Genomic DNA, 13,883 nt, shown 5'->3' with positions numbered 1-13,883 from the left:
CAATATGTGTAATTTTGCATTACAATTACTACAGTTATTGCTATTTTTAACTGTCTATGCTAAAGAAAACAAATGATGAACAGAGCATACATGTTGAATACTTCTGGTTTACAGCATTACACGTCTTTACATATCCTTGAAGTCAGTGATCCTAACCAATCAATGCAGAGAAATCAATCAGAAGATCTTGATGAACTCCAGCAGACTTGCAATCTAGATGAAGGTACTAAGGTTAATTACTGGGTAATTTAGATGGAGGAAACAAACTATTTCATTTAAATTGCCATGAGGAGTTTTGAAGGCTTTTTTTAATAAAATGTAAAAATATTTACAAATTAGGATGAAAGACTTGCCAAAGAATCTGTGTGTATTCTGTATATGTCATTAATTTTTTGACATGGCAAGGGGATGAGCACTTAGATAGAAAAATAATGACAGAACAAATGTGTAGATAACCTCAGAAAAGTTTAAAACAGAAATATAACATCAAGCATCCAGTTAGCCTAAAACAAGATAGCTTTGCTGAAGTCAACAGTGCTACAGTATTGATTTGAGTTAAAAAGCTTCTCATTAAATTCTCTATTTACATCCACTATTCTTTAAAATAAGTAAAAAGTGTTTTTCTGTTAGCAGAAAGCCTCCGAAGCAGCTGAAAAATAACATTTATTCATTGTGAGCTAAGAAAGCCCTGGAACAGACAAAAAGCTTGTTCTGCCAGGAATCCATTGAAACAAATAGTCATTCAGCCTGCAATTCATCCCTTAGAAGCTTATTAAGGCAACATGTAAACAAATGTGGTGGTTGTTTTTTTGTTTTGTTTTGTTTTTTCCTTTTAGTAATCTGAAACACTCAGTCTCTCCTAGTCAGTTATGCCAGTTTCCCTTCTCAAATGCCCTCACTTAGAGAGCTCTTACTCTGACAGTTGTGACTGTCCGTCTTTCTTAAACAGCTGTTCCTGCCACCTGTACAATAAATACCTGAGCAAGATCATAAGTATACAGATACACAGGACAATGCAACATACAAGCCAGGAAAGGAGAAGAGTACAAAGGTAAGCATGACTTTCAAGCTCAAGGGGGATTGGTGACATATACAAAAGTATGTATTGGACCCACTCTGAGAGCCAAGCATGCCTACTGGAATCTCAGATCATCTGCTGATTTAACCCAGCAAAGGAGAAGTTATGCCTGAATTGCAAGGACTATGTGAGCAACATTAACAGGTAACATACTGTTCCTTTCTCTTATAAGGACAAACTGCTCGGACATCTTCTGAATGATGTTTACACTAAGGTAAACTACCATAAACATTTAATTTTCATATTTAGTATTTGGATGAAAAGAATGCTAGATTAATCTCCACTTACTGAAGTTTAACTATATCTCCCAAAGGGTTATCTTACTCTTTCTTACTCCCTATGGACTTTTTGAGAAATGTATGACACTGTATGACCTGAGAGATTCTTCGTTCATACATTTTTCTTGTGCATCAGTGAAGTTTCTCAGGTCTTGCAAGCTGAGTGTAACCTTGTACAGTAAACAGCAAGTTTCCTAAAGAAATCTAGCCTTTCTCCGAGGCTCTACTACCAAATATAGCAGTGTTCTTAGTTAAAGCAAATCGGAGTTAGAACAACAAGGAGATGATGTAAATGCTACCTATCATCTTGCCTACAAATACAATTAAATATGTAAATTATTCTTAAAGAAATAAACTTACCCAGTAATGTAATTTATAAACTGTACAAGTAAAAAAAAAATTAGTATAGTAAGTGACCATTGCCATTATACTTGAAAAGGAAATAGGACTCCAAGAAGTTTGATGTTGCACCATTTAGATCTAGAAATAGTAATTATGATACTGAGTTTTATGAACTATGTTGCTTTCTGTGACACAAGGTATACATGACTTTTGTATTATCTGCAATGTTGTATTAACCAGAATCAATCTTACTATACTCTGGTGAACGTAGGACGTAAAACTATATGCAATTTAAGATTCAGGTATAATTTCAACTCAACTGAGATTAACTCATCCAAAAATTTCTGTCACTTATATTATCTCGCATGAAAAGAAGACACTTAATAAGTGGAAAGGCCAGAACAGTTCTTACACATTTGTTTTTAGGTTTACAAATCACTCAGTAAAATTTCCCAAAGAAGTAGGCTTCCTCTTTTACTCTCAAATTAACTGCAAACACTATACCAATTTACTTGGAACATTTGCCTAATATAAGTCTAATTTTCACATGTGAAAGCTACTACATTAGTCAGCAAGGCTAGAAAGAAGTGTATTTCTAATCTTCTCACAATGTGGACCCAGCAGTTCTGACTGTGTCTATAAATATATTATACATAGCAATAATATTTATAAGAAAAATAAAAGTATTTTATATCATAGTCTTGCTTGAATACATGCAGCTTAGCACACTGGTTTCCATGTTTGTTAAACATCTCCAAATTCTACCACTTCAGCAAAATCAGATGACAAAACTAAGATCAGATTAGTGCTGCCCCTACTGAAGGCTAGAATTGTTCCACATTCAAGAAAATAAACAAAATTGCCATCTGGAACATAAACAAATTTCACACAGATCTGCTAACAAAGGGACTGAAAGTCTCACTCCCATACTGCCTGGTAAAAAAGAAGCAGCATTTAAAATGAAGCAAATGCCTATCTGCTCATTATTTTTAATTACACTTTAAATTAAAGTATCCAATAGAGCACAGGCAAGTTAAGTGATTTTATTTTATAAATAAGTTTACAAAATAAAATAAAAAATCCTAAAATCCATTATCTCTAGCTGAAAGAAATTTTGTATTTTTCATAACTATAAAATATTTCTGAAGTTGTATGTTTTAAAAGCATTTCATAGAACTGCAGACAACCTTATATTCTGAAGTGTTTCAAATGTCTGCAGCTACAAAGGTGTTTTTTTTTAAAATAAAGGTCACTGAAGACCTAGGTTTCTACAGATCATAACATCCTATGTGCTTTTTTGAGGATGCATCATTATATAAACCATTACTTATAACAAACTCCTTGGTATGATGCTATTGCATCTACATATTGTCTGAGTCCATGGTGTTGGCTTACATTTGTATAAGGAAAATTCGGAGGATGGAACTATCAGTCTAGTTGTGTTCAGATAAAGTCAGACCTAACACATTCCTAATAATGACAGTACTGACATACCTGATATGCTCCAGGGCCAGGGATGGTCTCTTTTGGTTCGTTAAAATGCTCCACTTTGGAATCGAATGCAGATATGTGGGAATCTGACTTCATCACGGAATTGTATGCTCCAGGACCTACAAAATTAGAGAGGAGGAAGAATGAAATTATTAAATGAATACCCTTTTTTAAAAAAGGACTGAATCATTTCTTCGTCTAATTATGTATGCAGACACACTTCTTACTATATTTTGGGGGGAAAATGAGTTAGTAGGATATTTGAACTTTTAAAAATGTTTGCAATAGTACCAAAAGATCATGCATTTAAATCTTCTAGAAGAGGCTACTATGACGTAGTACCAACATATTTCCACCATCTCGGCAAAATGGCTTAGCTCTGTTTTAGAAGAATTATGAGGTGGGAAGTGCTCACCCAGTCTCCATTCTACAGGGGCTTTTGCATTTCTAGCAACAAATCAGCTACCATAGATGGGACCAAATTTGACTATAATAAAACAGTAGCAACCAGGCAATATCTAGACAGGGCATCAGGTATGATGAGTTTGGAGAATCACACTGGAAACTTAATACTTTTTTTCTTTCTGGTTTCTCTTCACTTACAAAAAGGTAATCAATACAAATGCAGCTCCATCCTTATAGAATAATCCAGCATTGCACATCTGAGAAAAACAGACTGTTTTAACAGCACCTAATCTTTCTTAGATCAGTGAAGCCTCCAAGTCTTGTCTAGGAGAATTTCTGCCATTTTACCCTCATTAAATTTCTCCCTGCTTAATCATACTGGTTTATTAGGTTACTTAAGGCCTCATAAAGTATGATAAAATGAATATATGAAAATAAGCACAGCATCTCTATGTGCCTACAGTGACTTTGGAAAGCACCACTGCTGGGAGTAGGAACATTTCCTTACTTTGTATTTGTGATTTTATTGCTATTTTGTCCAAAATGCTTTGAATACCTAAGAAAATGTTTCTATTACTATCATATCATTTGGGAAAACTTCTGATTCTGCATATAGATTCATCTTTCCTTTAAAAAAATAAAAAATAAAGAAAAATACATATCACCACCACCTTAGATTCTTCTTATCTGGAAGCTAAACAACACCCATTTTCACAGGAAGTTTTTCTTCCTCAGGGAAGGCTGAGGACACTTGGGTTATCCAGTCTGGAGAAAAGGAGGCTGAGAGGCAACCTCATTGCTCTCTGCAACTTCCTGAGAAGAGGAAACAGTGAGGCAGGTGCTGGTCTCTTCTCCCTGATAACCGATTACAGGACATGCAGGAACACAAAGCTGAACCACAATGGAGGTTCAGGCTGGACATCAGGAAAAATTTCTTTACTGAGAGGGTGGTCAAACACTGGAACAGGCTTCCTAGAGAGGTGGCTGTTACCACCATGCCTGCTGGTGATCAAGAGGCACTTGGATAATGCCCTCATTAATATGCTTTAACTTTTAGTTAGCCCTGAAGTGGTCGGGCAGTTGGACTTGATCTTTGTAGGTACCTTCCAACTGAACTATTCTAGTGTATTCTCATACTTGGTTTAGTGCATGCACTCTGTTGCCTTCCAGCTTCTGAGAAATATTCAATCTGTTTACGAGTACATCTGGATAGAAGCTGAGTCATACGCTCCCTTTCCTACTGTAATACTATGTTGCCTAGCATAAATGCTAGACAGTTCATGCTATATTTCTTTATAACTGTTTCTGCCTTTACTGTGGCATGAGTAGATTTTCTTACAGTGACACAGCAGTTAATGGAAGACAGGAGCTTCACGATTAATTTAATTTTAACCATAAAACTGGAAGATCGCTACATAAGGAACACTAGATGGGAAATCATCCTTTTCTAATTTTCACTTTGCAGTATCTCTCTGGACTTTCAGTGTGAATGTATTTTCCCTTTTATTCTCTTATCTTTACCCAAGCCCAGATGTATCACATTTGTGTTCTCAGTGATCTTGTGTATTTGTACAGCAACTAGCACAACAGAGCCTTGATCACTGCTCCCAGGCAATGCTGTGATTAAAAAATAATAAAATTAAAAAAAAAAATAGAAAATAGAGTATTTTTCGTAGACAGTGGCCTAGAAATGACTGGATGCAGGGCTCAATCAAACAACTAAGTCTATCAGAACAGGATCAGAATCATATTTATCTAGGAACTGTGTCTAGACCAAGGTTAATCTGAACTGAAAGACAAATACACATCATCTTGGGATCAAGATCTACTTAAGTTCGTAGAACATGAATACTCATTTTCTAGTGAATCACTTGCAAAAATAATTTAGCTGTAGGTTTAACCTAACAGGTTTAGGTTAAGCCTAACAGGTTTTCTGCTCTTAGCATTTGTCATGAGCTTACTATTAAAAAAAACCTTTCTCAAAGCATGTATATTCGTGTATATAAAGAATTATTTTCTGGATTTAACTTTATTATATTTTAGATAACTCTGTCTGTATTGGGTGATAAAGATATCATTTGACAAGCTGCTTGACATTATCTTTCTCTCTTCCTACATTATAGTTGCTTTAAAACATTAAGCATTAAAATGTTTCTGTACTCTGCAGTTTTTGTTTAAGAATATATTCTCTATTATGTATGCTGCCACTCACAAGATACAGGTCAAAGACCTGCATAGCCTCTCAGGCATAACTTCCGAGTTGAATTATGTAGAAAGTATCTTCTGTTTATTTACTAAAATGCCACACTTTAATCACAGGTCAATGAAGAATAAAAACTTCTCATTAGAAATCAAATACCTATGAAAGGTATGTCTGCATCCCGATTGGTATATAATAGGAAAAATCAAAAGCAGGTGATTCTTATAATTCTATATTTTCCAGCCATATGGTAGCTCACTCTCCATGAAATGTCAACCAATGCTACAGGGCAAAAACAGCAGAGAACATGAGGAATGGGTAATTTAAAATGAAAATCTGCTTCTGGCTTCTCCGTCTGAGCATTCTACCACATTAGAAGAGGTCTGGAGAATTGCTCTTTGCAAATAAAAGATTTTAAATCCAACCTAGATTAGAAGCATGGATTTGTCTTTGCAATGAGGAAAGAATTTGTCATCCACACATTATTCACTTGTTCCTCTACTTTACTGTTTCTTTTGCAATATTTTATAAAACCTAGAAAAAACTACCGTGAATGAATGCTACGGCATAAAAAAGTTTACTAGAGGACACATAATAGAGTGGAAAATGGAATTTCATATAGGAGTTTTGTAAAGTAAAGTTTCTGATATATTCTGATCTTCTTTTCCCTGAACTCTGATGTAGCAACAAGAAATGGGAAAATGTACATATAATGGAAATAATATATTCCATCTAAGAAGCAGGAGTTTTATTATTCTTCCAATAATTCTGTCAGAGAGGAGTTGGATAAAAAGAGAAGAACACAAAATAACAACTTATTAGTAACTAATCTACACTTCAATAAAACATGAAATATGCTAAGAAAAATATTGCATAGGAGCATGTACACAAGATTTTGTATCAGACTTTGCTGGATTTGTGCGATCTGACCTTTGTTTATAATAAGAAAATCACATTAATTGTTCCAGAGCTATTAAAAATCAGTGTTAGAGGAAAAATTGCTGGAGATTTCAAGCAAGTTGAATATGAAACAACTCCAAAATCTTTACCAAAAAAAAAAAAAAAAAAAAAAAAAGAGGGAGAGAGAGAGAGAGACTCCTCCACAATTTGACATATTTAAAAAAAAAAAAAAAAAAAAAAGGGCAGATAAATAATTTTAAATACTTAAACCGGAATTATTTTGTTAGGGTGCAGTTGGGCTATATTAATCTCTTCATCTACATAGATGATTTGTTCAAAACAAAACATCAGTGGACAATAATGAAATGAATCCCTTGAACAACAGTTCAGAAAATAACACAGCAGGTTCCTAGTTCAGTTTGGACCTGTAAATAGAATTATTATGATTCATGTTCCCAGGTCACCCTCCTCACCAAACCAACTGACCATAGTTTTTTTTTCCCCACCTTTCAAATGAGAGCCTACATAGCTGAACAAATGCTGCTCAGCTGTGGAAAAAACATCCACTTTTGGAATTTAAAGATTACTTTATTTTTAACTACCACCCTATTAGAGAAAAGACTGTTAACTGTTACCCATGTTCTCCTCATTCAAGAAAATTGTCACTGTTAACAGAGCAGTTTTTACATCTACAAGAGTTTTTAATTTGTCTCAGCTGCATGTGATTAAGTCAAGCAAGCAGAAGAGTCAGAGTTCACGGTAGTTACAAGGAGAAAAATACAATACAGCAAAGATGGTGAAGGCTCTGTTTCATTTAAAGCTCTTTCTCCGTCAAAAAAATAATATATATAGATAGATGGATATTGTGTGGCAATGTCTCCACTCAAGCAGCCTCTCTCCTCACTAGTTGCCTTAGTTCCTACATCTGCACGTATGGTCTATATCTTTTACAATGTGTAATTCAGTAAGAAAGTTCCCTGCTGCATTAGGTGTAATAATTTTTTATCTTTAATGAGTATAAAATAACCAATGTTGCCTTCTATTCCAGCCTCTCCTTCCCTCTTTCCTATCAGTGGAGCAACAATATGCAAAGCAGCCTAAGTCCCTCTTAAAATAAGCCTTGGACACAGGGCCAAAGCAACAGACAAGAGGGACCCTACCCCTGTCCTAATCTCAGGTTCTGTGACATTATGAAATGCCTGAGCAAAAGAAGTCAGTAGGGGAAGTATTTCTCTCCCCTTTCCTGAGAAAACGGAGGTTTATGTTTTCTCTTTCCATTTCTACAAGGGCTTTACAACAATTATTTACATTTTTCACACTTTAAGATTAAATTTTTATAAGATTTTCTACTATTGATGAAGCTGGAGGCAGTAAAAGAGCTTTTATGTTCTACAGATGAGAATTCTGTAATTTGTGAATATACCAGTAAACTTTCTTAATTCAAGGTTAAAGTTTAATAAGTTTATCTAATGGATCTTTTTGTAGATTATGACATAATACTCTAAGGTTAAGATGTGAGGCATAATAAGTATAAGCTGCTGAAAGAACAGTGTTTTTCTGAAGCCTGGACTTGTCAATCCTCTAACCAGGCTGCAAAGCTCATCTTTTACTATTCTCTCTTCAGGTTGTAAAAGTGGATATATTTATGGGCTGCAGTTACTCCAATTATGTTGTAACTATTAATACATAGGAGAGGCACATTAAGCTCTAAATGTACACAGATACAAATTGTGGGGAAATGTAGATATAAAAATACATTTTCATCGTGTATGCTTCTAAACAGCAGTAGCCAGGAGATTTCATACCCTGTTTTCTGTAAACATAGCAGCAAGATCAGCTTCCCACATGGCACAATTTTGCAAGCAGTGGAAGAAAGATTCTAGAAGTTGAAAGGCAATATCCACCAAACTACAGTACCGTCTTTGTAAACCAGTGAAACTCATTGATTTCTTAACCACTGAAACACACGTTGGGGTGCCATTATAATGGATCTAAGTTCAGACAGAGAAAGGGTAGGGAAATCAAAGGCAGAGGCTTAGGAACTCAAGAGGATCTTGAATCTCCTTTGGGAAACATTTTAAAGAAAATAAAACACTTTTCTGTTTTAATGTTAGTGCCTGGAACATGTAAATGCATTATGTAACACTACTTTTCAGTTTATGGAATTCAAAACTTGTAGTTGGATAGAATTAATCAGCACATATATATGAATTAAAAGAATTTTATGGGGCTAATTTGATTAAGGACATTAGGATTTTTTACTTTTAATATAAAATATTTGCATGTTTCTGATTCATAAATATTAGCTCATCAACAACAAATGTACTTGAGAAAGGAATTTAGTACAGTAGAATAGAGTTATAGAACCACTGAATATCCCGAGTTGAAAGGGACCCACAAAGGATCACTGAGTCCAACTCCTGGCTCCACACAGGTCTACCCAAAACTCAGACGGTACACCTGAGAGAGTTGTCCAAATGCTTCTTGAACTCTGGAAATGTCAGTGCCCTGACCACTGCCCCGGGGAGCCTGTCCCAGTGCCCAACCACCCTCTGGGTGCAGAACCTTTCCCTAGCACACAGCCTGACCCTCCCCTGTCCCAGCTCCATGCCGTTCCCTCGGGTCCTGTCACTGTCCCCAGAGAGCAGAGCTCAGCGCCTGCCCCTCCGCTCCCCTCGTGAGGGAGCTGCAGGCCGCCATGAGGCCTCCCCTCAGCCTGCTCTGCTCGGGGGTGAACAGGCCAAGGGCCCCTCAGCCACTCCTCATATACCTTCCCCTCCAGACCCTTCATCATCTCTTGGATGCTCTCAAGTAGTTTTATGTCCTTCTGAAGCACAGGAAGTTCCATCTGAATAAGAAAAGGGAATTTCTTTACTATGGGGGTGACAGAGCACTGGAACACATTGCCCAGAGACGCTGTGGAGTCTCCTTCTCTGGAGATATTCAAAACCCTTCCAACCTCAACCATTCTGTGATTCTTATGTTGTGGTACTCAAAATGCACACAGTACTCGAGGTTAGGTTGCACCAACACAGAGCAGAGATGAAGAAATTATCATACTATTCAATAAGTAGTTTCTATAGTACAAATGTAAGAAGTCTTAGCATTATCTACTGAAAAAGGCAAGAGATGCAAGTTTACCAGAAATTGCAGTATTATACCTGTATGAATATGTCTCTAGACCATAGTTTTCTTAGAATATTATCCTTTCCCTTTCTCTAGAGTGCCTGAACTGTCAAGTATTATATAATGTACATGCATACATTTGTATTTGCCTGGTTTCAAAAAGGGCTGATACCTAAAATTTCACACTGAATTACTTGAGAACTACACTGCTTGCTTCTTGGAATATCAGATACATTCATCAGATACAGAGGAGTACAAGTATCTACTTATGTGATTCTTAAAATTTTATTCTTTACAATTGCTTGCAACTTCAGCAATTTTGAACTGTGACCAAGAATTGCAAGCAAAAAAAATGTAATAGGACAAATAAAAGGGAAAGTAAGTAATCTTGCCAGTAATAAAACCTTTCTCAGCTATTTTATGACTTAATCTAACGGCTTAAATTAAATAGGAGGTACCTGTAAGGTCAGATGATTCTTTTGGCTTTCTTAAGTTGCTTTACACTGGGTAAAGATGCAAGCCGTAGAAAACCACAAGACATACATACAGATAAAAGCTTATTAGGTTTATTCCTTAACTCCACCTTATTTATTTATTTCATCTCAGTTGTGTATGATGTTAAATTCTGCGGACTTCTGTGAATTGGAGAAACACGGAGTTGATAGATGGACCACTCTGCAGGTAAGGAATATGCTGGATGGTCACTCTCAAAGGGTTGTGATCAACGGGTCTACATCCAGGTGGGGATCAGTAATGAGTGGCATTCCTCAGCAGTCAATATTGAGGTCAGTGCTTGTCAATATCTTTGTCAGTGACACGAACAGTGACATTGGGTGTCATTGTCAAACTTGCTGAGGGAGCACTAAGCTGTGTGGCACAGTTGACACTCTGGAGGGATGGGATGCCATCCAGTGTGACCTGGCCAAGCTTGAAAGGTGTGCCTGTGAGAACCTCAGAAGTTTCAACAAGGCCAAGTACAAGTCCTGCATCTGAGTCAGGGCAATCCCAAGTACAAATACAGACAGGGTGGAGAATTGGGGCCTACAGGAAAGCTGGGGAGGGACTCTGTGTTCTGTGTAGTGTTAGGAACACTGTATTCTAAGGTAGTTGTTAAGTCATAACAAAGAGAAATGCTAAGTAGATAAGTGGACGGTAGAAGGCCTCACTGTTCCAAAATAAGGTAGAAGCTTGGAAAAAAAAAAAAAAAAAAAGGATGAGCAGTGTGATGTTTGTTTCACTGTTCTCACACGTTCTCAAAACATAAGAGAGGAAAAAAAAAAGGAAAAGGAGAAATTAAAGGGTTAATCAAAAAATTGTACATACATAGTATAGAGGAGCATCGAGTAGCTTGTAAACCTGTAGTACTCAGCCAATGAGGAAACAGGGGAGGTGATCAGGTGTCGGGTAGTAGGGAATAAAAGGTTATGATATGTTTACTACAGTGAGCTCCTAATTGGCAGGATGCCCACCACTGCAATCACAAATAAAATAGCTTCACAGAAGGTCCTGTCTGAAGAAAATTATTGAGATGTTTCTCACATCTTTAAGGTCCTTTCCAACCCAAACCATTCTATGATTCTATGAATGTCGCAAAGCAAGCACGTAGACCCTAGACTACAGGCATAAGGATTCAAATATAAAAGAAAATAAAAAATAAATAGCATTAATAATACTGAAATAATTTATTTTCTCATTTGGCCTAGGTAGTGTAGAATACTCTGATGTCAAGTAGTTGGACAAACCCTTCCAAAATGACTTATACAGTCCTCTAACCAGTCACAAAGTTGCCTTAAGAACTCTACATATTTTCTTCAGATATATGATAGCTGAGCTTCTGTGGGTGGACTGACAACTGGAACCATCTTTTCCATTCATTAACCAGTAGAGACATGTCATATTTAACAAGTTTCCTTTCTGACAACTGCAATGTATTATAACTTTGATTCTTCATTCTTATTTTGATTTTGATGGTGGTTTTAAAGGAAATTCTTTCTAGAAAAGCGAGTGTAACTATAACATCAGCTTCTACTTTTATCACCTTTCAACTTCTTCTGTTGAGTTCAAAGATATTTATCAGTCTCTGAGCTTTGACAGCATGATGGACATTTTCTCTTTTGGCATCATTATCATATAAAAAAAAGATTCCACAAGCCACATTACATTCTCAGTTACACCTGCACAACTCACTATATTGAAATTACATGGAAATATATCCTTTTTCATACCAAAAGTTGCTTTAAATCAGCATTGATAGTAGGAACAAAATGTTTTAAAAACACATTTTGTAACTAAAAGTGTTAGATATAATTAAATATGCATACTAAGAAAATCTGTTAAGAGAACACCACTTACAGAGTCATCATATAGAGGAAAAAGTAGTACATAATATCATAAATTCCAGGTAACTATTAGTTTTTACAGGCCTTTTAAAAAAATAGTAATAACTGAGACTGATGCATAAGAGTTTGTTCAGGAAAGTAGGTAAACCCATAGAAAGCTATCTCTTTGTGGTAATGTAATATATAAAACAAACATTACAAATGTATTGTGTTGGTTTATAAACTGCAGTAAAAAATAAGTGGCCTTACAGTCCAACATTTTACCGACTACTTTGTGTAGTAGTGTGAAGCTACAATGCAGCAGTGAGGCTACAAGTTTTGTTTTGTTTTTTTAATATGTTTGACATTTTACTGTCCATAAATGTTGCAACTCATGCAGCAGCAAAGATATGAAAAAAAAAAAGAAAAGCAAGTTTAAACTGTCTGTGTGCTTCTGAAGACAAATGATTTTCAGCATGTGTCTCACAGCACATGATGAAGTTTGTGTCTTCCTTAGAAGATGAAGCCTTTGTTCACTTTACACTGAGTGACCTCTGCTGGTAAAAATAACTTATAGACATGTTAAAATTCCACTAAACACACATTTACCATTAAGTCATGTACATACACATACAGAAGCACATTCACACTCATTTTTCCTTATATCAGGTAGATATATACATGTAATTATGGCGTTTGCATGCTCAGACAGTGTTGAAGCAACACTATATTTATGTGTTGACGCACCAAGTTTATCTTTCTCCCTGAGTCCTTTAAAGAACTATGCAGCTAGAACTTAGTTTAGAGGCAGCATATTTGAATAAGCTAATGAATAACTAGTGGCATGTGAACTATAAGCTTAGAAATTTCTTTTACATATGGATTTGGGGTAATAAAGTGGTACAAAACAGCTTATTCCACTCTTCTTTCTGGAAGACATCTGAATCTGGAACGCAGCCTTGCACGTTCTGTGAGGGTTTTTTTGGAGATCACAAACTGATCAAATAACTAACAAATCTTATTTAAACATTGTTCGTAGTTAATATAAATCTGTGTTAAGAGAAACCTCTGGTTTTACATATCCTTAATGGAGTATAAATCAAATTTATTTATTTTACAGTATGTCAGAATGATGGCATGAAACTCTTCTATTAAATGCTCACCTCTGATTTAAAGAAAAGCAGTTAGAACCACGAGATCCTTATAATCCAGAGGAACAGAAGACAACTAAATCATATTCATTTGCAGAGTTGCGTTTGCATTATAAAAACATTCACAAACTACTAGATAAGAAATGGAAAGAAAGCACACCAAAATATTAATTAAGAATAGGAGCAACCAGTTTTTATTTCTCTCAGTAAATATTCCCAAAATAGTATGAAAAACGTCTTTGTAGAAACAAACTATTTTTCATGTTTTTGATATTATAACTAATATCTAAACTCTGAAGTATTTACGAAAGTGTCACAGTTGATGCACTCTAAAGAGTTTTGACCAAGAAAATTATTACAATTCATGACTGCTGATCACTGCAATATTCTATCTTATTTAACAATGTCCATGGATAAAAGAGAAACACATTAGGTCTCTGCTTCAGCAAATACTGAAATCTATTTATATGCAAATAAGCTACCCATTATTAGTATGAGAAAAAACATAGGCATAAAGGAAGAAATAAATTATCACTAGAAACCCTTAATGAAATCTATTTCAAAACATAACATTTTACAAGAGCCCTCACTCAT

At 35.6% G+C, this 13,883-nt stretch overlaps 1 long non-coding RNA gene across 1 annotated transcript in view; it reads right to left on the bottom strand.

Moving 5' to 3' along the window:
- The window catches only part of LOC121070012, a 170,048-nt gene that overhangs the window by 103,303 nt on the left and 52,862 nt on the right, over window positions 1–13,883 (bottom strand). Inside the window, exon 2 of the long non-coding RNA XR_005819826.1 lies at window positions 3,193–3,308. This is a non-coding gene — a long non-coding RNA (uncharacterized LOC121070012). The remainder of the gene's footprint in view (window positions 1–3,192; window positions 3,309–13,883) is intronic.

The sequence above is a fragment of the Cygnus olor genome, chromosome 4, assembly GCF_009769625.2.
Source record: "Cygnus olor isolate bCygOlo1 chromosome 4, bCygOlo1.pri.v2, whole genome shotgun sequence".
Classification (NCBI taxonomy): Eukaryota; Metazoa; Chordata; class Aves; order Anseriformes; family Anatidae; genus Cygnus; species Cygnus olor.
The sequence above is the reverse complement of the archived record's forward strand: the minus strand, read 5'-3'. Positions and strand labels throughout refer to the sequence as shown.